At 32.5% G+C, this 26973-nt stretch overlaps 1 long non-coding RNA gene across 1 annotated transcript in view; it reads left to right on the forward strand.

Moving 5' to 3' along the window:
• The window catches only part of LOC140844177 (uncharacterized), an 80216-nt gene that overhangs the window by 52232 nt on the left and 1011 nt on the right, over positions 1-26973 (forward strand). The window contains exon 2 of the long non-coding RNA XR_012122384.1: positions 24053-24234. This is a non-coding gene — a long non-coding RNA (uncharacterized lncRNA). The remainder of the gene's footprint in view (positions 1-24052; positions 24235-26973) is intronic.

Here is a 26973-nt window from a genome sequence, read left to right on the forward strand (position 1 = left end):
GGGAACAAAAAAATATAGTGTATGACTCTATTCATACCAAGTTCAAAAACAGTCAAAACTAATCTGTGCTTATCCATTTTCTTTGGGGAGAAGTGTGATTAGTGAGTAGGTGGTTGTAAAATATAGACAACAGATAAGATAATATTTTCACGACAATATTTATTGGTCAAAAGTCATCTGGCTTTACACCTAAATATTTGTCACTTTTCTGTATCTGTGATATTTCAATATAAAGCTTTAAAATTTGAAGAATTTGAGATTAAAGAAGTGAGCAAAATTGTCAAAAATAATTCAAATGAGCCAAGGCAAAATAAGTCATTCTTACCTATGGGCTTATATAGTAGCACTTAACAGCTACTCCTGGACCATTTAACATGTTTTATTTTGTTTTTGACTTGTGATTCTGTGTACCCATGGACTGTACATCATAAGTATGGGAGTCTGTCTTAATCTTTACATTTCTAAGGTCTAGGACAGTGCCTGAACATGTAGTGTGTACCTCAAATATGTACTGTTGCATGTATGCACATGTTTAGAGTTGTTTACATGTAAAACATGTGAAAGGCTTAGTCACCTACCTGTATTTACCAGGGTATTCACATGCATTGTAGCTCATTTTGAAAACCCAATTAAATTCCAACTAGGAAAGGGAAATCAAACCTAAAATGACTGATTTCCTTCTCTTAGGACAAATAAATACCTCATAAGAAACTATCGCTTAGCAATGAGATACTAAAACTTATGCTACCAGCTGTAGCCACAACCTCTTAAATTCTATTTTTCAGTAAGCATACTGTTATATATGTTATATAATAAAAATCTTCCACAGAGCCTTCACTATTTCATAGCACACAGCTCAGCAATGGACTCACATAAAGTAATAAAATTGGCTTTTTGGTTGAATTGGTACCATCCATTGTTTTTGTTTAAAAACAAAACTTGATACATTTGTAGATAATGTGAAACTTAGTGAGATTATTTATAAAAGTTGTAAACAATCAAGATGGAATGGAATAATGGAAATAACCCATAAAAATAAAAGTGTAATTTTAAGCCAGATCTCTTGGTGCTAGAAATGCAGTGATGAATAAGATTGTTCCTCTGCTTAAATAATCTTTAGACTAATGGGGAAGGCATAATATTAAGCAAATATTTTATGTTAACTCAGACTAGGTTAAGTCTGTTAATTACATGCTCCAATAACTTTGTTACTTTTCCTTCATGATATCTACTATCCTTACATACTTGTTTATTTTCTTTCCTTTCTGTTTGCATCATCTTTGAAGATAAGCAATGTATCTGTCTAGTCTATTTCAGTATCTTTGGAGCCTAGTAAAATAAAATTTAAGGTATACATTATTAATTGAAATTAATAGTTGGAAATCAGTGAAGGAAACTTTATGTTAAATATGAATAATATTTCTAAGAGTTGAAGCTATATGAAAGTGTAAGGGGCAGCCTTGTAAAATACGGAAGCCTCTTGATATTTTTTATGTTAAGGATTGAATTTCAGTCTATCCAACAAGTCTCTTCTCATTTGGTTTCCCTAGTTCCACAAATAAAATATATTGATGTAAATTGAATATATTTGTGTAAGTTTATGAAATATCTGTAATAAAGAAACAGAGCATATTTGGATTAAAGTCATTCTGAGAGTTGTATAGGGAAATGACAGTGGAACAAATCACAGCTGTTGAGAACAAATAGTAGATTCAGTTTAAAAGGAGGATAAAAGCATGGGATGATGGGGAAGGTCATGAGGATATACAGTTGTTCAACACAACCCACTGGATATTTCTAACACATGCAGTGAGGGCAAATCTAACTATGCTCAAGTAGAAGTTGAAACACAAAGGGTTTGCCTTAAATAAGCTGACATAATTAAACTTACTTTAATCCATTTCTTGGTACAATTTCGGGAAGGAATTCTTTAATATGAGTATGCTAACTGATGTAAAGATACATTGTGTCACATTCTAGTAGTTCCAGATTTCATCAGAAGTAAATAAAATAATGCAATAAAATAGTGATGATGCCCATAATAAAGACCTGAAGGTGCTGCCAAATTGGTATGAATGAACCTTCCAAATATAGGTAAAGTTCTGCTAAGTATAATGTTAATGTTAAAATGTATGTTTTATATGCTATTCTTTTTTCTCTGTATTTCCAACCTGGGTCATCTAGGAACCTGAGAATTTAAATCAGATTATTCATATCTCCCACTTGGGTTAGCCAACGACTTTTTTAAAGTGATTTTTAAATGATACAAAGCTAACTGCTCTGCATACATCGCTTTTAGTCTTCACATGAATCTTCACAGCAAATCTGAAAGTTGGATTTAGTTACCCTTTTACCAGAAGAGGAACTGAGGTTCTACAAGTCATACAACTAAGAAAGTCAAATACCTATAAGGTTTCAGCCAAGTAAACTCAGTAGAAGAGGGAGTGGGAAAAGTATTCAGAATGAGTGAAAGAATGCATGTTCTTTTCAAAAGAGCCTTTGCAAAGCACCAACAAGGGAGTATGACATTTGAAGCCCAGCCTATTTCTTTTGTCTTCTAAAAGCACCCAAATTTCTTTCATTCAGTGTAGGGAAGAGGCAAGAGTGTTTGTAAACAAGATGTAAGATTAAATAAAACTGTGATATTTTGGTTCAAATATCTGCTAGTAAGAACGTTAAAACAATAACTTGTAAAGCATTAAACACAGTTTTAGTATGACATAAGCTACCTTTGAAGGTAAGTAAAAAAGAAGAAATATACCTGTTTTTGAATGGTGATAGTAGTATTGAAATAAGTACATACTTTTATAGATTACTATTCCCAAGGATCTATTTATTTGGTTGTGTAAATCAGTATTTATTTCTTTAAAATGTCACATTTTTCTATAAGAGCAACTTATATTTTCCCATGCACATAAAATATAGTGCAAGGTTAAAAAATATGCCCCTCTGACATTACAGTGATTGACTCAGTTTTATCTGTGGAACTGCATTAACTTCCTGCCTTTAATCTCATGCCCTTCTAATTCATCTTCCACACTGTCTGTGAGCAATCTTCTAAATGAAAATGGGATGATTTCACTCTTCAAGTTATTCAGTGTTTCTCCACAGTCTCGAAGATAAATCCAAATTCTTTTGTATGGCATACAGTCTCGTAACCTGCCAGGTGATGGTCTGCCCCTGTGTCTCCTACTTTTAGTCCTCCCAAGTGCGCCACATGCTCTCTCATTCTCCTTTCTCTGTCTAGATTGTTCTTTCTCAGCACATGACTCTTCCTGGCACATGGAGCTCCATTTTCATACATATCTTCTTCTGAAGATCAAAATGATCATTCACATTTGACTCCGTAAAGTTGGTTTCGTTGCCCGGCTGAGTGCTTTGCCTCACGCACCCTTCATCACAACATTTTTCACTGTGTGTTTTAAAGTCACATTCCTTTGTGCTTTTTACATGAGATTTCTTGTTCCTTCATGTCAAAACAATGGCAGTATATCTAATACATAGATCTTCACTGGATACTCGATTAATAGGTGAATCTCTAAAACAATTTGCTTACCAAAATACTTACTGCCATAGTATTGTAAACTGTATTTATACTCCACAATTTCCTCAAAAGAAGACTACATAAACCTTTCTATGTAACAACCTAAATAGATTCTGTTGCTGTATCACCTGTACCTAAATAAAATTCCACAAGTTTTAGCTCAATTGCTCGGTAAGTAGAATTTCAAAATGTCTTGTGTCAGGAATCATCCCTGGAATGTTGTGGCCATAACTATGAAACCTGGTGGCCAACCAGTATTAATAAGAAACGAAGAGAAAATGAAAGAAAATGGGAAAGGAAGGAAGGTTTGAGGAAAGGGAGGGAGGAAGGGAAAGAGGAAAGGAGGCAAGAGTCAGAAAACAGATCCCACAGTATCAATGCTATTCTTACCAAGGATTTTCCCACTTCACAAACCCATTCCCGAATTCTGCAGGTTTCCCCCTCCTTTTTCTCTAAGGTTCGAACATCTTTTAATCTTCTCATCTTAAATCACTTGATAATATATATATTTTTAAAAATAAAGCTGTCCTTTCCAAGGCAACCTACCAATGGCTACAGCACTTAGACAAATGGACCAGAGCAGTGCAGGAACACAGTCTGGCAAGGAGCAGGATGCACCATAATGGGCCGACTTACCTTCCTTCAGAATTCAAATGTGAAGCCCTACCCCCCAGTACCTCAGAAGTGACGGTATCTGGGGATGGGTTCTTTAAAGAGGTGGTTACATTAAATGAGATATTTAAGGTAAGTCCTAATCCAGTATAACTGGTGTCTTTGAAAGCAGAAGAGTAGACACAAGGATGTGCCTGAACAGAAGACAGGAGAAGGCAGCCATCTGCAAGCCAAAGAGAGAGGCCTCAGGTGAAACCGAACCTACTTGTGCCTTGATCTAGGACTTTTAGCCTCCAGGACTGTGAGAAAATAAATGCCTACTGTTTAAACAGCCCAGTCTCAGGTACTTTGTTATGGCAGCTGTAGCAAACTAATAATGCCCAAACTGGGAAGAGACCCTGTGGGAACCAGAGCTTGCATGAACAGGGTATCCAGACAAGATGTCTTATGGACATCAGACTAGCTACATACAGGGTTTTGAATGAATAAGAAACATACTTAGCATATTGGGATTTAGCCTTTTTATTCTTGAAGAAGAGCAGTACAAATATGGAAAAGGAGAAAGAAACCTAGATTGAACCATTTATATATACCTTCTAACTGCCTACTGGAAGGGATTGTGACCAAAAACATTCCAATTAGCAATAAGCATGTCTAGAACTCAGAACTTGTTTCCTAAAAAGGATCTCTGCTAAAAGGAGCTACAAATTACTGTGTCTGTAAGAAGCATTGGATAGCCAAAATAATACTGAAAGTGTATCAATTACCTATACATCAGAGCTAAAACCATAAAACTGAAAAAACATAGGGGTAAGTTTTCATGAGCTCAGATTTGACAATGGATTCTTAGATATGATACTACAGGCAACAAAATGTATAATGTATAAATTAGATTTCATTAAAACTGAAAACTTTTATGCATCGAACGACATTATCAAGAAAGTTAGAAGACAACCTACAGAATGGACAAAAATATTAGCAAAGCATACATGTGGTGAGGGTCTGGCACCCCAAAAGCATAAGTAACTCTTATAAATCAATGACTAAAAGACAAATAACTCAATTTTTAAAATTACTTAATAGTAAAGGCCTTGAATAGGAATTTTCCAAAGAAGATACAGAAATGGGTAACAAGTAATAAGAAGAGATATGCAGTATTATTAGTTATTTTGGAAATGGAAATTAAAACCTCAGTGAGATGCCACTTCACATTTACTGGGATAGCTAAAATAAAAAAGATAGATAATAATAAGTGTTAATAATTTTGTGGAGAAATTGGAAACCTCATACATTGCTGGAAGGAATGTAAAGTGGTGCAGTTGCTATAGAGAATAATTTAATGGTTCCTCAAAGAGTAAAACTTGAATTACCATGTGGTCCAGCAATTCCACTTCTAGGTAAACACCCGAAGGAATTGCACATAGTAACTGAAGTAGCTTCTTTTACATGAATGTGCATAGCAGGACTACCACAGTGGTCAAAAGGAGGAAACAACCGAAATGTCCATCAATAAGATGAATAGATTTAAAAAATTGTGGTTTCTCTATACAATGAATATTACTCATCAATAAAAATGAATGAAATACTGATATATGCTACACTGTGAATATAATTTGAGAACACTATGCTAAGTGAAAGAAGTCAGACACAAAAGGTCACACTTTATGATTCTATTTATGTAAAATATCCAGAATAGTCAAATATATAGAGACAAAAAACAAACTAGTGGTTACCAAGGGTATTTTCAATGCCACTGAATTATTTCCTGTACAACAAATAATTTTATGTTATGTGAATTTCACCCGCATTTTAAAAAAATTCCCATTTGGTAACCATTATAGAAAGAACACAATGGTAAATGATTCATTTATGGGTGAATGTGGAACAAGGAACATAGTCTCAAAATATCTTCTGACAAAATATGCACGAATTTCAAAGAGGATAAAAAAGTATGTTTACATTGGAGAACCTCACAGGCATTGCCATGATGAAATTTCATCAAAAAGCACCATTGATGGGATACTTTCACATATGTGCTATTTGAAGAATGCAATGAAGGACTCAACACCACTTCTGTGATATGCAGACACAAGCACGTGGCCTCTGTCTAATCAGAGGAAAACAAATCTATGGAATGTGTGATACTAGATTGGATACATTTGCTCTACAGGACTTTTTGGCACACAGGACAAAACTTAATGGAATTGCTGGGCAAATATATGCAGGTGTTCGATATGGTACTTTTGTGTCTTTCTATATACTTTAAATTGTTTCAAGATAAACATAAAATTAACCACAGTGCCAGTTTGGTGCAATCACTAAGTGGGTGCTTTGCAGTTTAGTGTGAGCATATCTGCAAAAAATGCTTGATGTTCAAAATCATCTGTAAATCATGATTATTCATACATCTACTTCAAAAGGTATTCTTTAAAATAGCATAATGCATGTTAAGCACTACGCTAATTTCCTGGCTTATAGTAATTACTCAATAAATGTCAGCTATGATTATATAATAATGAAGGAAAATCAGGACAGGATCTCAACTTAGTTCTTTCAGAACAAAATATTTTATAAATTGAAATTTAGATTTACAGCTAGGACATTTACAGCTAAGACATTAGATTTAGAATTACAGCTAAAATATTTATAGCTAAGACAGTCACAGATTATTTTTAATCATGTTATTAAAACTATAAAATACTTTGCAGTATTTTTAGCCAGATTGAATGCTTTGTTATTTCTTATATGATTATTTTTAGCTTTAAAATATTACATATTTTACTGAAGAAGTGTGGACATGTTTAACATTTTTTGAAAAGTATAAAAAAGAATAAACAATACATATCTCTACATTAGTACTTAATTTAAACATTTCAAAAGAAGTAGTTGTAAACATTATCTTACATGCATTTCCAGAATTTTTCTTTGCGAAGACACATATTCATATATATATACATATAAATTCATATTCATAAATAAAGGCACACATATTTCTACATCTAATTTTATCACCTAAAATTAAATTCTCAGAATATTTTCATTAAGCACATATAAATCTCCTTCCCCTATGATATTCAACTGCATTAAATTACAGATATGCAGGGTTTTTTCAAGTTAATAATTAGGACAACCTCTAGTCAGAATGGCTACCTGACCAGTCAGAACAAACACTGATGTGGAAGTACCACAGAACAACAAAAAATATTCAGTAGCTTATAATTTCAGTCATTTAGTTCGCATTCTTGGGTTTGCAGAGTCACTGATTTTGAGAGCACAGAGCTTCTGTGTTTCTTACTCTGCAACCTAGGCTGAAAGAGAGGAGATTCCTTTAGGAATATTCTCACTGTGGATGGCAGGAATGAAAGACAGTTTGCCTAACCACACAAGCACGTTTTGACCTTTATGCCTGCTCAGATATCATTAGCAAGACCAAAGCATATGACACAGGGACGTCATCGAAGGGAAGCATGTGAAGAAATATTTGTAAACAAATGCTATTTACCAACCTGAATGTTAGTCCTGTATAGATATGACTTAAATCTTACAGATGCTTTTATTCATTTACTATTATAAACAGTACAGTACTGAACAACTTATTATTTTCAGCTTCATAAATTTCAGTGGTAATAAATTCTCAAAAAGTGGAATTTTTGAACCAAAATATAAACATTATTTTAATAGATCTTGCATTCCAAAGAACTTGCAGGTGAATTGTTGGACAACTTAATTTACACTTAGGTCAACAATGCATGTGAATACTTGGTTTTTCACACACTTACCTACACTGTGTAAAAAATGCTAAATTACTATTTTAATTTGCATTTCTATAGTTTCTAGTGAGCTTGAGCAATTTTAGATATTTACGTACCACATAGTTTTTCCATTGGTATTAACTGTCTATATCTGTTTGTTATCCATTTTCCATTAGATTCTTGTCTTGAATATTTTTTCTGTAATGTGTAAATTGGAACTGTTTATATGTATCTGTAAATGAAATTTGCCCTGTTTCTGTATATATGTGAGTTCATGGAGAAGTTTTCCCTTACTGTAAGCCTAGGCAAAAGGGCTCAACACTACCACTGGGAGAGGCTGAAATGTGTCTTCTGTGTAGTTGGGGGAATACAGACTCACACTTAAAAAGTCAGACATAAGAAACTGTGCCTTGTAGCTACTCTGCATAAAAGAGAGATTTCTGTGCTGGGATTGGCTGCATCTATTGAGTTTGTGGTGTCTAGGAATAAATAAACATTGAGGGAAAGATGTGGAACCATGTAATAGTGAGAACAGAAAAAGCTGAGGAAAAGATCCTAAGTGGCCAAAAATCTTAAAAAAATGAAATGAGTATAATATAATGCTACACTGAAAAAAGTATAGCTAAAATTAGTAGGGTTTAGTCCAGTAATTGAGGACAATTCAATATTATAAAACATATTACTATTCTTGTATTATAATAATTTCTGAATAAAAAAACCTTTATTAAAATAGGAATACATGGCTAATTTCTAAACTTGACTAAATGTGTGTGTTTATATTCAAGATTATAGAAGCGTGTTATATGTATCTCAAATCATGTAACAATCATGATAAATAATAGAACCACCTCCATCATGTTTATAAGTAAGGCATAGATACTCATTGTTCTTAATAATATTCTACATTCACTGTTCAGTTTGAATCAACAAAGAAATTAAATTAGGACCATAAATGTTAGGAAAGCTAAGTTATCTCTTTATGTGTGGTTGTATGATTATATAATATATTGTATAATTAAGAAATGCAAGGGAATAAGTCAGTAAGGAAAAGAAAGAGCTATTGTGAACAAGAATAGTAAAGTGGCTGGATATGAAATACAAAATCAAATACTCCTTGATCCAGTTTCACAAATGTCTCATATGGAAAGACTGACTAACAATTCTAATAGATGTCTCATTGTTGTTTTAATTTTTTTTTCCTAATGATAAAATTGAATATATTTTTGTGAACTTATTTGCCATCTGTTTTCCTTGTTGAGTGAGGTGTCTGCCCAAATATTTTGCCTGTTCTTAATTGTGTTGTTTATTTTCTTATTGAGTTTTCAAAGTTTTTTTTGTGTATTTTAGATACAAGTCCTTTATCAGATATGTTTTGCAAACATTCTCTGCAGTCTTTTCATTATTTTTAAGTGTTCTTCACAACGCAGAAATTCTAAATTTTAATAAAGTTCTAATTATTTAATTATTTCTTTAATTGGTTCATGCTTTAGGTATATCTAAAAGCTCACCACCAACTGAAGGTCACATAGGTTTTTTCCTTTGTTTTCTACTGGGACTTCTATAGCTTTCCATTGTACATTTAGTTCTATGATCCATTTTAAGATAATATTTATGAAAGGTGTAAAATCTGTGTTAGGATGATTTATTACTTTTTGTGTATTGATGTGCAGTTGTTCCAACATGCTATGCTGAAAAGACTGTCCTTTCTCTATTGAATTGCTTTTTTCCTTTGTCATGGATAAATTGGCTATACTTGTATGGGTCATTTCTGATACCTATCTTCTTTCCATTGATCTGGGTATCACTTCTTTAATAAATACTACACTGTTTTGATTGCTAATAATCAGTCTTGAAATTGGGTAGTGTGAGTAATTCAACTTTTCAGTACTGGGTTTCCTATGTAATGTAATTTATTTTTCTATAAAAATTTTAGGATCAGTTTCTCAGTATCTATAAAATAGCTTCCTGGAACTTTGATAGAGATTGCCTTGAATTTATAAAGTTGGGAATTATTGGTATCTTAACATTTTTTAGTATTAAAACCCACAAACACAGAATATCTCCCAATTTATTAAAATCATCTTTGATTATCTTTCATCAGTGTCTGATTTCTCTTTCATGTATATTGTTCATACTTTGTTAGATTTATATCTAAACATTACATATTTTAATGCTATTGAAAATTGAATTTTTTTTACATTTCAAATTCTAATTGTTTATTGCTGACATATAGGAAAACTGGTTTTTGTAAATTAACCTTATATCCTGTCACTTTGGTATACTTGCTTATTAGTTCCAAGAGGGCTTTTCTTTTTCTATATTGACATTTTCTCCATAAATAATCATTTCATCTTAAAATAGTTTTATTTCTTCTTTCCAATCTATGTATCTATTATTTACTTTGCATTTTTGCTAGAAGTTCCAGTACAGTGTTGAATAGGAATGGCGAGAGGACTTCCTTGTTTTGTTACAGTGTTTAGGGTGAGACTGTCCATTGTTTCATCATTAAGAATGATATTAGCTGTAGGTGTTTTATAGATGTTTTTTATCAATTTGAGGGATGTCCCCTCTATTCCTTTTTGAGAGTTTTTCCAGAGTGTTTTCATGAACGAATGTTGGATTTTTGCTAATTTTTTTCTCCATCAATTTACATGATTTTTTCTTTAGCCTATTGATGTTATAGATTTTATTAATTGATTTTCAATGTTGAAACGGTCTTGCATATCAGAAAAATTCTATGTTGTTTTGATGTATAATTATTTTTAATACTTTGTTAGGTTTGATTTACTATTTCGTAGAGGATTTTTTTCATCTTTATTCATGAGATCTAGTGGTCTGTCAAACCAGTTTTTACTATGTCTGTCTACTTTTGGTCTTAGGCTAACATTTGTCTAACAAAATTCAATTGAAAGTACTTTGTCAGCTTCCATATTCTGAAAAAGATATGGAGATTTAGTATATTTATTCCTCAAATACTTGGCTGCCATTTGGGATAGTATTTTCATTTTTGGAAGTTTTTTTCATTATCAATTCTATTTACTTAATAGATATATCAATTTAGATGAGTTTTTTCTCTTTGCATGAGTTTAGGTAGTTTGTATATTTCAAAGTATTGCTTCATTTCATTTAATTACCAAATTTATGGCACAAACTTGTGATAGTCTCTTATTAACTCTTTGATATCTATTAATCAGTAGCAATGACTCCTCTTTTATTTCATTTACTGGTAATTTGTGTCTTCTCTTTTATTCTTAGACTACATAGAGGTTTATTCATTTTTGTGATACTTGGCAAGAATTAGCTGTCATTGATTTCTCTATTTTTCTCTTTTAAGTGTCACTAATTTCTTTTCTAACTTTATTCTTTTTTTTTCTTGCATGCTTTAGGCTTAATTGCCTTTATTTTTTAGTTTCCTGAAAAAATTCAGGTTTGATCTTTCTTCTCTTCAAATATATGTATTTTATCCTATGAATTTCCTCCAAGAACTGTTTTTGTTTCATTCCAACAATTTTGTTAAGGTATGTTTTTATTTTAATTGAAAATATTGTTAAAATTTTGTACCATGTCTTATCCAGAAATGTGCTATTGTTTAATTTCCAAATATTCAGTGATTTTCTATCTCCCGTTATTGATTCCAAGTTTAATTTCACTATGGCCTGAGAATATACTTTGTAGGATATCTATTTTTTTGAACTAGTTGAGATATGTTTTATGGCTCAGAATTTGGTTCGCTTTGGTGAATGTTTTGTCTCTATCACTTTGAAAGGAATATATATTCTTCTAGGATGAAAATTCTATAAATGTCAACTAGATCAAACTGAATGATAATTCTATTCAGGTCAACTCTATTCTTAATGATTTTGGGGCTTGCTTGATCTATTAATCCCTGAAAGAGGGATGCTGAGGTTTGTAGCTATAAAGTGAACTTGTCTACTTCTTTTATTTCTATCAATGTTGCCTCACATAGTTTGATGTTCTCTTACTAGGTGCATGTATTTAGAGTTGTTTTTTCTCCTTGGAGAATTGACTCCATTATCCTTATGTAATTCCCCTCTTTAATAATTTTCTTTATTCTGAAGTCTTCTTTTTCTAAAGTTAATATATAAATTACTCCAAATTTCTTTTGATTAGTGTCAATATGATATATCTTCCTCCAATCCTTTACTTTTAATATATCCGAATATTTAAAATTTTAGGACTTATTTGTCTCTGTCTTTAAATTGGTATACTTAACCCATTCCCATTTAAAGTGATTTTTGATACAGTTGATTAAAATCTACCAAGAGTGCAACTGTTTTCTATTCATTGTACTTGTTCTCCCTTCTATCCTTTTGCTGACATCTCTGATTTTTAGTGAGAGTTTTATCCTCTCTTATGTATCGATTGTACATACTTTAAGTAGTTATATTAGTTTCCAATATACATGTTTAACTAATCTTAATCTACTTTCATGTGTAGTACATGCATGTTATGGCAGAGTATTGTCAATTTTCTCCTTCCCCCTTTTATGAATTTTCTCATTTCATGTATCTATCTGCTGTGATCATCAATATATTGATATAATTATTATTTTAAAAACTTATTTTAAGATCAATTTAGAATAAGAAAAATAAAACTCTTTTGTTTTACCTTCACTTATTGCTCCTCCTATATTCTTCTTTCCTTTAAGTGCATTCAAGCTTCTGACCTATATTATTTTTCTTCTTGAAAAACTTTGACATTTCTTGCAGAACAGGTCATTATTAGTTAATTCTCTCAAATTTTCTGTGCCTGATAATGTCATTATTTCTTTGCTTTTGAAGGTCAGTATTACTGAATATAGAATTCCAGGTTAGTGGGGTTTTTCCTTTCAGTACTTTAAATATTTCAGTTCATTTAATTCATGCTTGCATGGTTTCTGATGATAAGTCTACTGTACTTTATATCCTTGTTTTTCTATGGCTAAGGTACTGTTCTCTGGTTGCTTTCAAGATTTTCCTTTTGTCTTTGCTTTTGTGAAGTTTGAATATATGAAGTTTTGTGAAGTTGAGTATCTAGGTATAGCTTTTTCACTTATTTGTTTGTATTTATCCTGCTTATTGCTCTGAGTTCCCAGACCTGTCATTTTTGTATCATTAATTTTGGAAAATACTTAGTCATTTTTACTTCAAATAGTTCTTCTGCTTAATTCTTTTGTGCTCTATTTGTGACATACCCATTATGTATAAATTATACCTTTTGAAATTGTCCCACAGCTTATAAATGTTCTAGGTTTTCTTTTTCCCATTTATTTTTCTCCTTTTATTTCTATTTTGGAAGTTTCTATTGATGTATCTTCAAGTTTACTGATTGTTTCTTTGGCTGTGTCAAGTGTGTTGAGCATTATAAGGCATTTTCATTTCTGTTACAATGTTGTTCTATGTCTACCATTTCATTTACATGCTCTTAGTTTTCATCACTCTGCCTACATTACCCATCTGTTCTTGCATGCTTGTTTACTTTCTTTCCATTAAAGCTTTTAACACAGTAATCATAATTACTTCAAATCTCTCATCTGACAATTCCAACATCTGTGTTACATCTGAGTCTGGTTATGTTACTTCTTTGTCCCTTCAGAGTATTGTTATTATTATTATTATTATTATTATTATTATTATTATTATTATTATTGTCTTTTGTCATGTTGATAATTTTTTGTTGAAAGCCATGCATTTTGTATCAGATGATAAGAATTGAGGTAAACAGACCTTTGCTGTTCAGATTTATGTTAATCCGGTTAGGGGCTGGGCTGTGTTCAGTCCTTGTTGTAGCTGTAGATACCACAGGTTTCAGATTCCTCTAATGTCACTGATTTTGTCTTCTCTGTTACTTTGGACTTCTTTATGCACTCCTCCTTAAATAGAGTCTTCTCTTTGTAGCTCTTTCAAGGATAATCTGCTTTTATTGTGCTGGAGCTCTGTTATATAGTGGTAAGATTTTGGGGGGAGGAGAAGCATTCTATAACCTTATAATTAATTCTTATTCTTTTAGGGACTCTGAGATGTGGTGCTGTGCATTCTCAAGTGTTTTTTCCAGTGTTACAGCTTTCCTTTCACCCCTCTTTCTTTTTTGAAACAGGAAGACTAGTGGGGACTGGAGTAAAAAGAAAGTCCTGCCAACTGGGAGAAGACTCTAGTAAAGTCTTTTTCCTTGGTAGGGAAAGTAGGTACTTGCTAAGGGGTATATTCTGGGCATATTTCACAATGATTATTGTTTCCTGTCCCCTGCCTGAACTAAGTAAAACTAAAACATATGAAACTGTGAAGCCCTCCTATGACAGAAGCACCGAGGAGTTTCTTATTCGCATGGTGCTCAACACAGTCTCCAGCAATTCATCAAAATTACCACCTAAGTGGTTCTGCTAGTGTCCGTATCTCTAGCTGTTTCTGGTCCAGGTTAAGTAAATATTGGTTATGACTCTCTGGATTCACTGTCTATCCAGGTTTGAGTAGCAATTTCTTTGCAATCTTTGTTCTCTAACCGGTCCAAGAAAAGTCATTGATTTTCAGTTTTCTCAGTGTGTTTCTTGTTGAAATGATAGGACTGATGACTTTTAACTTCCTTATATGTTGGAGCTGAAATCAAAAGTCTTACCATATGTTTTTGAAGTGCAAAAGTTAAAATAGTATCCCACATGAAGCACGAGGAGTGTCTATTATTATACAATGGTGTTGTCTTACTCCTTTATATTTCAAATAGACTATTGCTAAACTCTATCTCATGCAAGACCCCAAAGATTCTAAATTATGTAGAGATTATGTATACAGAATACAAACACATTCTTTACCTGTCCCCATCTCTATGATTGTTCTCTGACACCAAGTAAGAAGTATGTCCTTTAACAATTAGGAGATTTGCCTCAGAGAAATATATTATTAGGGAATGATATACACAGGTTGGCCATTAACAGTAATTGTTCTGGCCAGTAAGGAATGGCAAGTTTAATGAAGATAGTTTCCTCTCTCAAACTTATTTCTCAGGCCTCTGTGTTCACCAACACACTAACTTCAGTGTGGAGTGTAATGGAGAGAACTGATGACAGATGAGAATGATGAAGCTTTTACATAACCTATTAAGGTGTTTTTGACTCAATGTATTTACAATGCTGAGTTACTAAAGAATTTTAAATAAGGCACTTTAACAGTTGAAAAATCTCTTTGTCTTCCATATGGAGAATTGAATTAAACTGGGGCAACACTGCATGAAAGATGATCAAATGGAAAAATCATGCAAGAATTAAAGTAAATAAAAGTAGCTCCTTTGATGGTACTTCCTCTGTAGATGATGTGTGCATCAGTTGAGTGGTAAAGTAAATAAATATGATCCATGTTTATTTTCTAGGAGAGGGTCTTAACTGAAAGATTGAGACTTACTATTGCAAACAGAAGAAATAATGAATGCTTGATTAGTTTAACTTCAAGTTATGCTTATTTTTGAGAAAGAAAAATGTGTAATCTTCCTTTGATAATTTATCATTTAATTATGTGGAGATTAGATTATTCCCTAAAATTACAAAAGTAGAAAGTAAGTCATTCACCTAAATTGATGGAAATACATCTGTGTACCCAGGTGAAAAAGTGTAGACTTTCTCAGCTTCTGCTACATCACAGGTTCACAATTATAAGCTCAAGAGCTGGGCTGACCATTGTGTGAAATAGCCAACAGTATAGCCGAGGGTTGATGAAGGTGCCTGTGGGCAGGGGTAGTTCTTCATATAGGATTCAGATGTTTCTTTGACGATATAACCTTCCACCAACATAATTCTGAAGATAGGTGTTTATGGCTGGGTGAATATTTGGTTTCCTTAGGCCAGAACTAAACTTTATAGACTATTACAAATGGTAGGGTACCTAAATAATCCTTTCCATCCTCTCGTTCTATACACAAGTCAAATAAAAATGCAGAGGATTTAGGTAATTTATCCTTGGTTATACATAGCTCCCATGTACAGACCAACAGCAACCATGTGTTACTGGAAAACATTAATGAGTTTGGGTACTGTATCTGGTTTCAGATCTCAGTTTTGTCATTTACTATGAATGCTTTCATAATGTTTATTCAAATCATTAAATTTTATTTTTATCACTTGTGCAGTTGTGAAGATAATCATATCTATCTTTCAGGGCGTGAGGTTTACATGAAATAATATGCATAATGCACTTAATTTCCTTCCAGGCACACAATAGGCACTTAGCATGTATATCTAATTTTTCATTAATTATTATTACTATTACTTAGAATGTGGCTGGCTGGATTACATTGGAGATTATACTACTGGAGAAAGGCAAGATAAATTAGAGAGCTGAGGCTAAGCCAAAATGATTAGAAAGTATTGAGGGCAACCTTAGGAAGCTAAGAGCAGTTGATAAGGGCAAGATAGGCCAAATTCAAGGGCAAAAAATGGAATGGAAAAAAGTGATCAGTTGGCTTGTGAAACTGAAGGAAAATTATCAGCAAAAGAGGAGTAAAATAAGGACTACTTTGAGTGACAGATAAAACAGAATGGAACTGCTTGAACACTAATTTTGCTGGTGCTGATTTTAGGTAAAGACTTTGAATGGCGCAGTCCAGAGTTGAAGCCTGATTCTTCTGATCCCCAGATGGTGTTGAACCCTGATTTTGTGGAATTCATGATCCCTAACATTTAACATTAAAATTTTACTAGTAGTGGTTTTTTAATATGATTAATGTTCCATACAAGATGGCACTCATTTCATAAATAAATATGGCAAATGAATGTCATTTCATAAATTAACTTTAAATTTCACCATAAAATGAGCAAATTTTTCCCAGTAAGATGAGAGCCTCATCTTATAATTTATCTGATATTTTCAAATGTGAAATTCAGATACTGGAATATGGTAAGGCAAATAACAACAGACTACAATTAAATTTAATAAACTTTCATGAAAAATTATAGTTTAGTACCATATGGAAAGAGAAACATTTTTTTCAAGAAAATGAAATATCTTATTTAATGATTACAATATATCTCATTTGCTATTATTTTTAATTCAGAGAAGTAAATGAAGTTTTAAAGGGTCAGGGACTTGCCCAAGTATCTTAGGAAGAATAAGCAGGGTCTAGTCTGGAACAAGTAGGGTAAATTGCCTACAAGGATGCCAATATCAATCTACATTGCACATATTTAAGTCTTTTCAGGTTCTGAGAATCCAGTGCGGAAATGTGAATTTATGGCAGTTCATTCTATCTTTGGTAGTAGACACTTTTCGGGTAAATAATTTTGGCCAAGATTTAATAAGTAGAAATCTTCAAGCTTAGGTTATCTCTTGTTTCTGTACTGGCAACAACCCAATATTGTTTCTTGAGGAAAAGTGTGCCTTTTAGATGTGGTGTTGAATAATAATTAGAATTTGGAACTTTTAATCAGGAAGACATGGGTTCTCATCTCACCTCTGTGACTTCACTGACTGTATGAACTCTATGAACTTTGGTGTGCACCTCTTTTCATAAACAGAAATAAATCCTTCTAAGATTTCTTTAGAACTTTAATCCAGAGACTATTTTAAATGTCTAGGAGAATTTGTAACACATAATCAGCAATACATTAATTTTCTTCCTCTGTGTGTATAGATGTCCCCAGTCTTTCTATGGAGATGAGAAAAATAATTCTCCTTCTAAATACCAACGCTGATGTACACTTCATTTTACTAAAGCATTTTGTTAACATGATTTCTTTATGTGTCAGCTTTGTTCAAGGACAAACAACCCCAAAATTTCAGGGGCTTATATCAACAAAGGCTTACTTATCTCTCATGTTACATCTAGGTGGCAGGTCAGTGGTGACTGTGTCCCAGGCTCCGACTTTGTATCTCTGCTCCACGTGTCTTCATGTTCAGAGACCTAGGTTACTGGTGAAACCATTATAAGGGATATGACTATTTTTGCGCTCTGAGAGTGCTAATTAGGAAAAATATGTGTTTAAGGAAAAACGTGTCCAGTGACTCTTTCAGGAATTCTAACTTTTGATCATTTATAATTCATCAAAATGTTTTACTTTAAACTAAGATAGTTTACCTCCACTAAGTTGAATTTTAAAGTTATGCCCTTGGATTTTATTGAAAGTCACTACCAGAATAAGCAATATAAATGCACTATTTCAAGAGCCATAAACATATTATTGCAGATATTTCATCAGTTAGATTCTCTCTATAAAGTAATAGTTAAGAGATCATTTAGAATTTAGTCATATAAAAGGTGTTATTTCTTTGACTAATGGAGATATTTACCCTTTGATTTATTTACTATTTTGCTTTGGCTATGAGCAAGTTCAAAAACAAATACAAAAGTCAGTCACTGAAATTAGGTTGATCCTTATGGTTAGTCCATATATATATATATACATATACACACATGCATACATACATACATGCAGTGTTTGAAGTTTGGTAGCATAAATTTATTTGTGCCTCTGATAATTATTTGATTGTGAAAGGCTCTCACAAAACTGATTTGTTTAAGTTGATGATTTTTCTATAGAGACGGCCAAACTTAAATAACAAGGACAAAAAGATCCCTATTTCTACTTTGGCAAAAGCCAGGTTAGTATTCTCAATGTGATCGGTGTCATTAGGTATTTCCAGGTGAAAGGCTATGCATGCAGTCTCTTCAGGGAAAACTATTAATAGCTGTTAAAATAGAAGCTATTAAGAACTATAAATCATATTCATGATCATTTCAATGGCTATACCTTTCATTGGGGGCCTTAAATAAGTTTATTTAGGTTTTGAAAGAAAAGAGAGCAAAAAGAGAGGGTCAGTGGTCTTGTCTGTATGAGAGAAAGAATGAATATAAAAACAAGAGCTTTGGAGACAGGCCAGCATGGTTTGGCAGCCAAGTTCTGCCAACTATAAGCAGTGTGAATTTAAACTGATTTTATAACCTCTGAAAATTTGAAATTTGTCTTTTTTGGTAACCTTCGTATTAGTGTATGACACACAGACAGTACAGTGCGCAAGTCTCAAACACATAATTTTTGTATATGTCTATTGCAAATCAACTATGACTTAGGAGAAAATTTAGAACATTTATAACACCCAGGTGCCCCTGTGTCCCTTCCTGGTCAATACACTCTCTCCATCTGCTCGGAGGTAAACACTACTATGACTTCTTTGACAATGAATTTGTTCTGTTTGAATATATATATATATATTACATATTTGTTTATATATACTTATTAATCTCTATATATTGTATGTTTGTAAAAATGTAAATTCATGCAATGCATATAATTTTGTCTCTGACTTCTTTAAGTTAACATTTTATTTGTGAGTTCATCCATTTTACCAAGTATACAATTGGTCCTTTTTATTAATGCAGCATATTCCATTGTATAACTATACTACCCTCTGTTTAGCCCATCCTATTAATGGGTGTTTAGATTGTTTCTGTTTGGGAGCACTTTTGAAAAAGTCTATTCAACTTTTTTCAATTTTTTGTGGTCTGTGTACTTAAAATCTCATTTCCCGTATATCCCTAAATATCAGACATGTAGGATTATAGGGTAGGCACATGTTAAGCTTGAGTGAGTACTGTGAAACAAATTTCAAAAATAGATGTATCAATGTACATTCAATGGATTGGATTATAGTCTAATCTGCTTCATATCTTTGCCTACACTTTATAGTGTGAGTCTTTTTAGTTATTGCCTTTCTAAAAGCTGTGAATTCATATCTCATTTTGGTTTTAATTTGCATTTCCTTGAAGGTTAATTATGTTGTATACTTTTTCATACAGCAGCCCCTAGATATCCTCTTTTAGGAAGAAATTCTTTCATACATTTTGCCTGATATTTTTACTAAGCTTTTTGTCTTTGTTTATTGTTATTTAATAATTCTTTGTATGTATTTTAGTCTTTTGCCAGATATTTGCAGTGATAATATCTTCTCCTAGTCTTTGGGTTGACTTTTCATATACTAATTGATGTCATATTGTAAACAGATATTCTCAGTTTTAATGATAGCCACTTGATAAACCTTCTTCATGTTTAATAAATTTTCTATCCTCTTTCAGAAATTAATGGGCATTCAAAGGTCAGAAAATTTTTTTCGTGTTTTCTTCTAGAAGTTTTACCTCTCACATTTAGATCTATGAGCCATGTCAAATTCATTTATGTATGTAGTACAAGGTGGAAATCATGGTTCACTATGTGGCATAAATATATCCAAATTTCCAGTGTATTTATTAGAAAAACTACACATTCCTCCACTAAATCACAGTGGAATCTTTACCATAAATCAAGTGAATGTTTAATTATGGGTGTTTTTGTATTTTCTATTGGTTTAATTGGTCTATTTGTCCTTACATTATACTCTGCTGTCTTACTGTAGCTTTACAGGATATTTTAAAATTTAGTGTTGTAAGTTTATCAACTTTATTCATTTTCAGGGTAGAGAGTCTAGACCAGTCCAAGTCACTTGCATTCTCATATAAACCTTAAATTCAGCTTGTTGATTTGCAAAACACCAGTTAACAATTTGATTAGAAATATATTAATTTCACAGATAAATTTGGACAGAACAGAAATCTTGACAATAGCAATACTTTCACTTATATGGTCTATAATTTATCTCAGCAATGTTTTAGAGAACTTTCAGTATAGAAGTCTTGGAATTATTTTATTAAATTAATCACAAGTATAGGGTATTTTTTTGGTGCTAATGTAAACTGTATTTAACTTTAATTTTCTATATGTTGTATTATATAAAATAGTTTATTTTTCTACATTGATCATATATACAATCATAACCCATTGTGTAGCTTTTATATTTTCTTTTTTCACCTTTTAGAGATAAAATTGACAAGTACAATTGTAAGAAATTTAAAATGTGCATTGTGATGATTTGATACACATGTGCACTGTGAAAGAATTCCTCCCATCTAGTCAACACACATCACCACAACTGTTTAACATTTTTTGTCTGTATTTGAGAATATTTAAGTTTTACCTCTGTTAGGAAATTTCAGTTATACAGTATAGTATTACCAACTATACTCACCATGTTATACAGGTACTCAAACCTTACTCATATTATAGCTGAAAGTTTGTACCCTTTAAAACAATCCGACCTTATTCATCCTGCCACTCCACCCATCTTGCCGACCTATGCCCTGAAAACCATTTTTCTATTCTGTTGCTATGAATTTGTCATTTTTTTTTTAAGATCCCACATAGAAGTGAAACTGTACAGTTTTTATCTTTCTCTGTCTGGCTTACTTCACTGAATATAATGCATGCATGTTCCATTCATGTTGACACAAATAACAGGGTTTTCTTCTTTCTCATGGCTGAATATACCATTGTATACATATGTATAGCACATCTTTTTGTACCCATTTGTCCACTTACAGACACAGGTTGTTTTCATATCTTGTTTATTGTGAATAATTGCAGTGAATATGGACTATATCTTCAGTATCCAATTTTCATTCCCTTTGGATATATACCGAAAAGTGAAAATATTTTTTCTATTTCTGTGAAAAATATCATTGAGGTTTTGATAGGGATTACACTGAATCTGTAGATCACTTTGGGTAGTATGGGTATTTTAGCAATATTAATTCTTGGAATCCATGAATGTGGGATATTTGTCCATTTATTTGTAACTTCTTTAATTTCTTTCCTCAGTCAAAAATTGATAGAAGCAAAGAGTAGAACTTGTTGATTACTAAGTGCCAGAGGATGGCGGGAAATGGGGAGGTATTGGTCAAAGATTACAAACTGTCAGTTATAAAATGAGTAAGTTCTGGGAATCTGTTACACATAATGATTATATTATTAATACTTTATTGTAAACTTGAATTTGATAAACAAGTAAATCTTTTTTCTTACCACACACACAACACAAAAATGTAAACTTTGTGAGGTGATGGATGTGTTAATTAAGTTGATTATGATAATTGTTTCACAATACATACATATATTCAATCATGAAGTTGTACACATTTAAAAAATCACATTGTACAACCCAAATTTTAAAAATATCTAAACTTAATTATATCTGCAAATACAAGGACCCTTTTCCAAAATAAGGTATCAGAGATTAGGACCTGACATCTTTGGGGTCAGCAGTCAGCCCTCTACAATAATCAACAGTTATCTTATTCTAATGAAATAAAGGATTAAAACATTTAAATTTTATTCAAAGCATGTGAAGTTTGTACTTTCATAAAAAATGTAAATTTAAGTAAATGTAAAAAATTGAAAAAAAATAGAAAGTATTTTTCTCTCCTTTTTTTCCCCTCCTTTGATTATACTCTTTTTAATCTTTTTTTTTCTGCTTTTAAGATATTCTATCCCTCTTTTTTTTTTTTTAGCAGTTTGACTACAGTGTGCTCAGGTGTGATTTACTTATATTTTTAATTTTTATAGTTCCTGGAACTTTTTTGAATCTAGTGGTTGATATTTCTCTTCAGTTTCAGAAATTTTCAGTCATTCATTGATTTCAAAAATTGTGTATTTTTAACATTCTTTTCTGGAAATGAAATTTCATTTATGTTAGTCTATTAGACTGTTTTAGACTGTATAGCTTGTGTTTCTCATGTTCTTTCCTATTATCCCCCCCACCTTTTTTTTTTTTGCTTTATGTTTCTAATAATGATCTTTGAATTTTCTATTGAAGTTCCAGATATTGTATTTTTCAATTCTACATGGTCCATTAGGTTATTTTATATGTTTTAGGTTTTTTTTTGGCATTTTCCTATTTTATACCTATTTGTCTACAGCATTCTGTGTTTTTAGAGCTTTTTTCATCATACTTATTTGAAAGTCCTTTCATATTTACATTACCTGACAAATTGGTGATATGATTGTTGTTTTGTTTTTTATTTTGTTTTCTGTTTGGAATTTCATTTTTTATTGTCCTTTTGCATGTAGCTTATTTTTTAAAATCCTTATATGCCTGATAGTTTGTGTGACAGGGCCATGGGGGTTGTTGTGATGCTGTTTTCACCAAAAGGGATTCCACTTTGTTCTTTCAGTCAGTCAGAGTCAACACCTAATTATCACAGAAGGTTTTGTGGCATCAGAGCTAAGTTGCAATTCTGTAAAGAGTCATGAGAGCTCTGAGGCCTCAGATGTGGAGGTGCTGTGTTTCATAGCCAAGCAGGATTTGTCTTCTTAGGCCTGTGGGTCTGAAGTAAGCCTGGATCTGTCCTTTCAATATTTGGGCATTTCAATCTTTAGTCACATCCCAGAGACTCAAAATATGCCAAATGTCTTAAAAGATGGTCTGTGTTTGAGACAGGTACTCTTACTCTCATTGAGCTTCTTCTCCTCAACGCTGTGTGGCTTTTGGCAGGTCTCACTCTCACCATTTCCTACAGAAAACTCCAGATCTCAGCAGGGTTCCCATGGAGAAATCTGGCTCTGTTATTTGGGGATTCTTCAGATTCCAATATATCACGTCAGCCTTTGTGACTATGAAAAGCTGTACTGATTTCTCTTTTACCCTAAATAGTCCTTTTCTTAGGCCAAGCCAAATCCTTAGTCCTTATCCAGAATTAATGCCTTCTTCCAAGGAAGTCTATTTCCAACAATATATATCACCTAGGAAGGGTTGGGGGAAATTATCAAAATATAAACATTATGCAAATTTAAATATATTAGGAATACCAAATAAACTTGCTAGATCTAGATAGGTAGGAAAGAGAATAATTAAATAATTATTGGATAGTATCTATTTTCTGTATCTTCATAAAACTAAAACAAAAAAGTTTGTACATTCAACCAAAGTGCATTGAGCACCTACTGTAAGCATGGCTCCATACAAGGCAATAGTATACATAGAAGAGTTAAGACATTGGCCTTGCCTTCCTCCATTAGGTTTACAATTCATTGGGGGAGTCAGTCATATCATATGGTTACACATACAGTAAAATCACGCAGAAGTTCACAGTTAATACACTAAAGAGAATGTATGATTACATGGGGTTGTGGGTATACTGAGTAGATAACGTGGAGTTAAAATCTTTAAGCTGTGAGTGACTGTTACCTTCTATAGCAAAGAAAGGTCTTTGCAGATATGATTACATTAAGGATATTGAGATGAGTTTATCCTGGTTACTCTACATGGACTATAAATACAATCATTTATGTTTTTGTAAGAAGGAGGCAAATGGAAGGTTGATGCACACAGACAGAAAAGGAGAAGGCAATGTGACCGTGGAGGCAGAGACCAGAGTGATTCAGCCGTAAGCCAAGGGTGCTGGCAGCCACCAGAAACTGGAAGAAGAGTGCATCTCCACAGAAGTCACTGAAAGATAGAGAAAACATTGCGTAATTGGCATGTAGGTAATAGAACTGTAATTTATACATTTATATATCTTTTCTAGATTACAGTAGTATCTGAGCTTAAATACTTATTTTAAATGGTCAGTATGAGACTTTGAAAATCTTATTGGGAATGAGGAAAAATTATCATTACCCATTCATTACCATGCAAGTAATTTCACTACATCTGTGTGGTAAAAAGGAAAATGTGTTTCAAGAATAAAACCTCATTTTTCATGCAAAGATTCTGTTGTTCCTTTATTATTTCCTGTGAATTTTATGTCTACTGCCTTTCCAAAGGAAATAAAAAATATTTTATGCTGAATAAAATATGCTAATATCTCTGTTGGCAATTCCCATTTTTATTTATATTCCAGACTGTGACTATTGAAAGAGACAAGTTTTTCCACATGCCTATTCTCTGCTATGTTCTTCAGGCCTCCCAGAGGCAGCTGTACTATAGTGGGAAGAGAATCACAAGTGTAGCAAATGTTGCTCCTGAAAACATAAATTGGTATAATCTCTGTGGAAAACAATTTAGCAGCATGTATATGGAGTCTAAGCATGTTTATGTTCTTTGAACTAATAATTCCAGTTTCAACAGCCTATCTTAAGGAAATAATAGAATAAGCATATGATTTATATATAATAGAGGATTATATGTGAGGATTTCCACTGAAGCTATTCAAATTAAGGAATAAACTGATAATAACTCAATTATATTAAAGTAGAAGATTGGTTAAATAAATTATGGCACATCCATATAATGGAATACAATACTACTGATAAAAATGCTGTGCATTAATATTTAATGCCATGGAAAGACATTCATAATAAATTATGTGAGAATGCTGTCTAAAAGATACATGAGCTGCAAAATTCCAATTTTACAGGAAGAAATTATGAATGAAAGGGAGAGAAATAGCAGAATAACTTAAAAATTATAGTAAGTTTTCCATGACTGGTGGTGACCTATGATGTTTATGTTTTTTGCACTGTTTTCTAAATGTGCCCATTTATTTGTGTGTATGTGTATATACATATTTATATTATATATAACCTATACATAAATATATGTGTGTGCATGCATTTCTGTGTGTGTCTGTGTAGCACATTTTCTTTAAAAAATAATATTGATTTGGTATTAGAAGAACATAATTTGGAGCCTGATGTTATTTGGCAATATTCTGGATCTCTCTTACCATTTTTGAAGGGCCAGGGTTGATTCAGTTGAATGGAACCTGAGAGGCCATAGTGTGCTTGAGTCCTGAAGTATAGAGTCTTCTGATACCAACATGGAAAATGTTGGAGATTCAAGGAGAATCAAGCTAGGCCAGAGTTCACTAAGTGATACAGAGTTCAAATGCAATATAAAGTAAGAAAAAGGGTATATATTCTGGGGTCAAATGTGCTAATAAAATTTGGAGTTTTAGAATTATGGAGTCAAGTATTTTTTCTGAGTATATCAATCTTTGCAAGCACCAGATTAACATTTCTATTTTCACTTCCTTTTTGTCCCTGACACCTTTCTAAGTGCCGACACCTCTACCAAAGCCTCCCTTTATTTCCCAGGGAATAAATTCATTAACAACATTCTTTGAATGTGTACTATGAAAATAGAACACTGAAAAAAATATACACCATTCCTGAGGTCATCAGTCTTGAGGAATTAATCTTTACTTCCTACCTTTCACTTTGAAAATTTCCTTTCATTTGCTTTTCTTGCTGACTTTTCTTCCTCTCTGCCTGGTAATGTTCTGCCTGCTCTATTTGATTGCGCATTTCCTCCAAATACTATTTCTTTGATTATATCTTTTATTTATAGGCATACAGAACATGAGAAAATTAGCAGCAGTCTAATGCTTGACTTAGGATCCTGTATACTATAGCAACAATAAACTCAAGTGTGGAGCACTTACTATTTTTAAGATGATGATGATGATAATAATGACAATTATGATATATGTACCATGTGTGAGGCATTCCTATACATGCTTTATTTATAATATTTTAATCTTTACAGCAACCCACATTATAGTTATTGTGTCCATTTTATAGGTGAGAAGACTGAGAGAAAGAGATTCTTAGTACAGTTCTACAGTATGGCAGAGTTGTGGTTCAAATCCAGTTAGTATGGCTTCAGAAATCACACGTTTAACTCCTCTGTTACTATGTCTCCTTCATACACATGACTTTTCCTTGACTTGGATACCTATGGAAACTTCATTTCCTGATCTTTATTGAACTCATCTGTAGGTCTGAGATTTCAGTTCTCTTCACAAATACTGAGCTCTTACATGTGTCAGGCATTGTGCTGGGCATTTGGAATAATGAGATTGAAACAGACATGTCTATTGACCTTTAAGTGTTCACACCTTAGCTGATGAATATATAAGCAATGCTGATGCATATATTTCAAGAGCAATTATTTACCAGGTAGCTAAAGTGTGACAGACAGATGCTAAGTAATCTAAATAATACATTCATGACCAGAAGTCTTAAAGATAAACAAACTCCCCTGACTTGAAGAATCTGGTTTTATCAACCTAGAGTCAAGTCCATAAACACAGCTTTCCTGTTTCATTCCTTGTGTCTCTGTATCATAGTATTTGGCACATAGCAAATATTTAATACATACCAAATGATTAATTCAGTGAAGTGGAGTATTTTAATATTCTAATATGGATAGCTACCAACTTTAGCACTTATTCTATATAATCACTGGGCTATATACGTTATACAGATAATCTTTTAAA

Source organism: Manis javanica, chromosome 11 (assembly GCF_040802235.1).
Source record: "Manis javanica isolate MJ-LG chromosome 11, MJ_LKY, whole genome shotgun sequence".
NCBI lineage: Eukaryota > Metazoa > Chordata > Mammalia > Pholidota > Manidae > Manis > Manis javanica.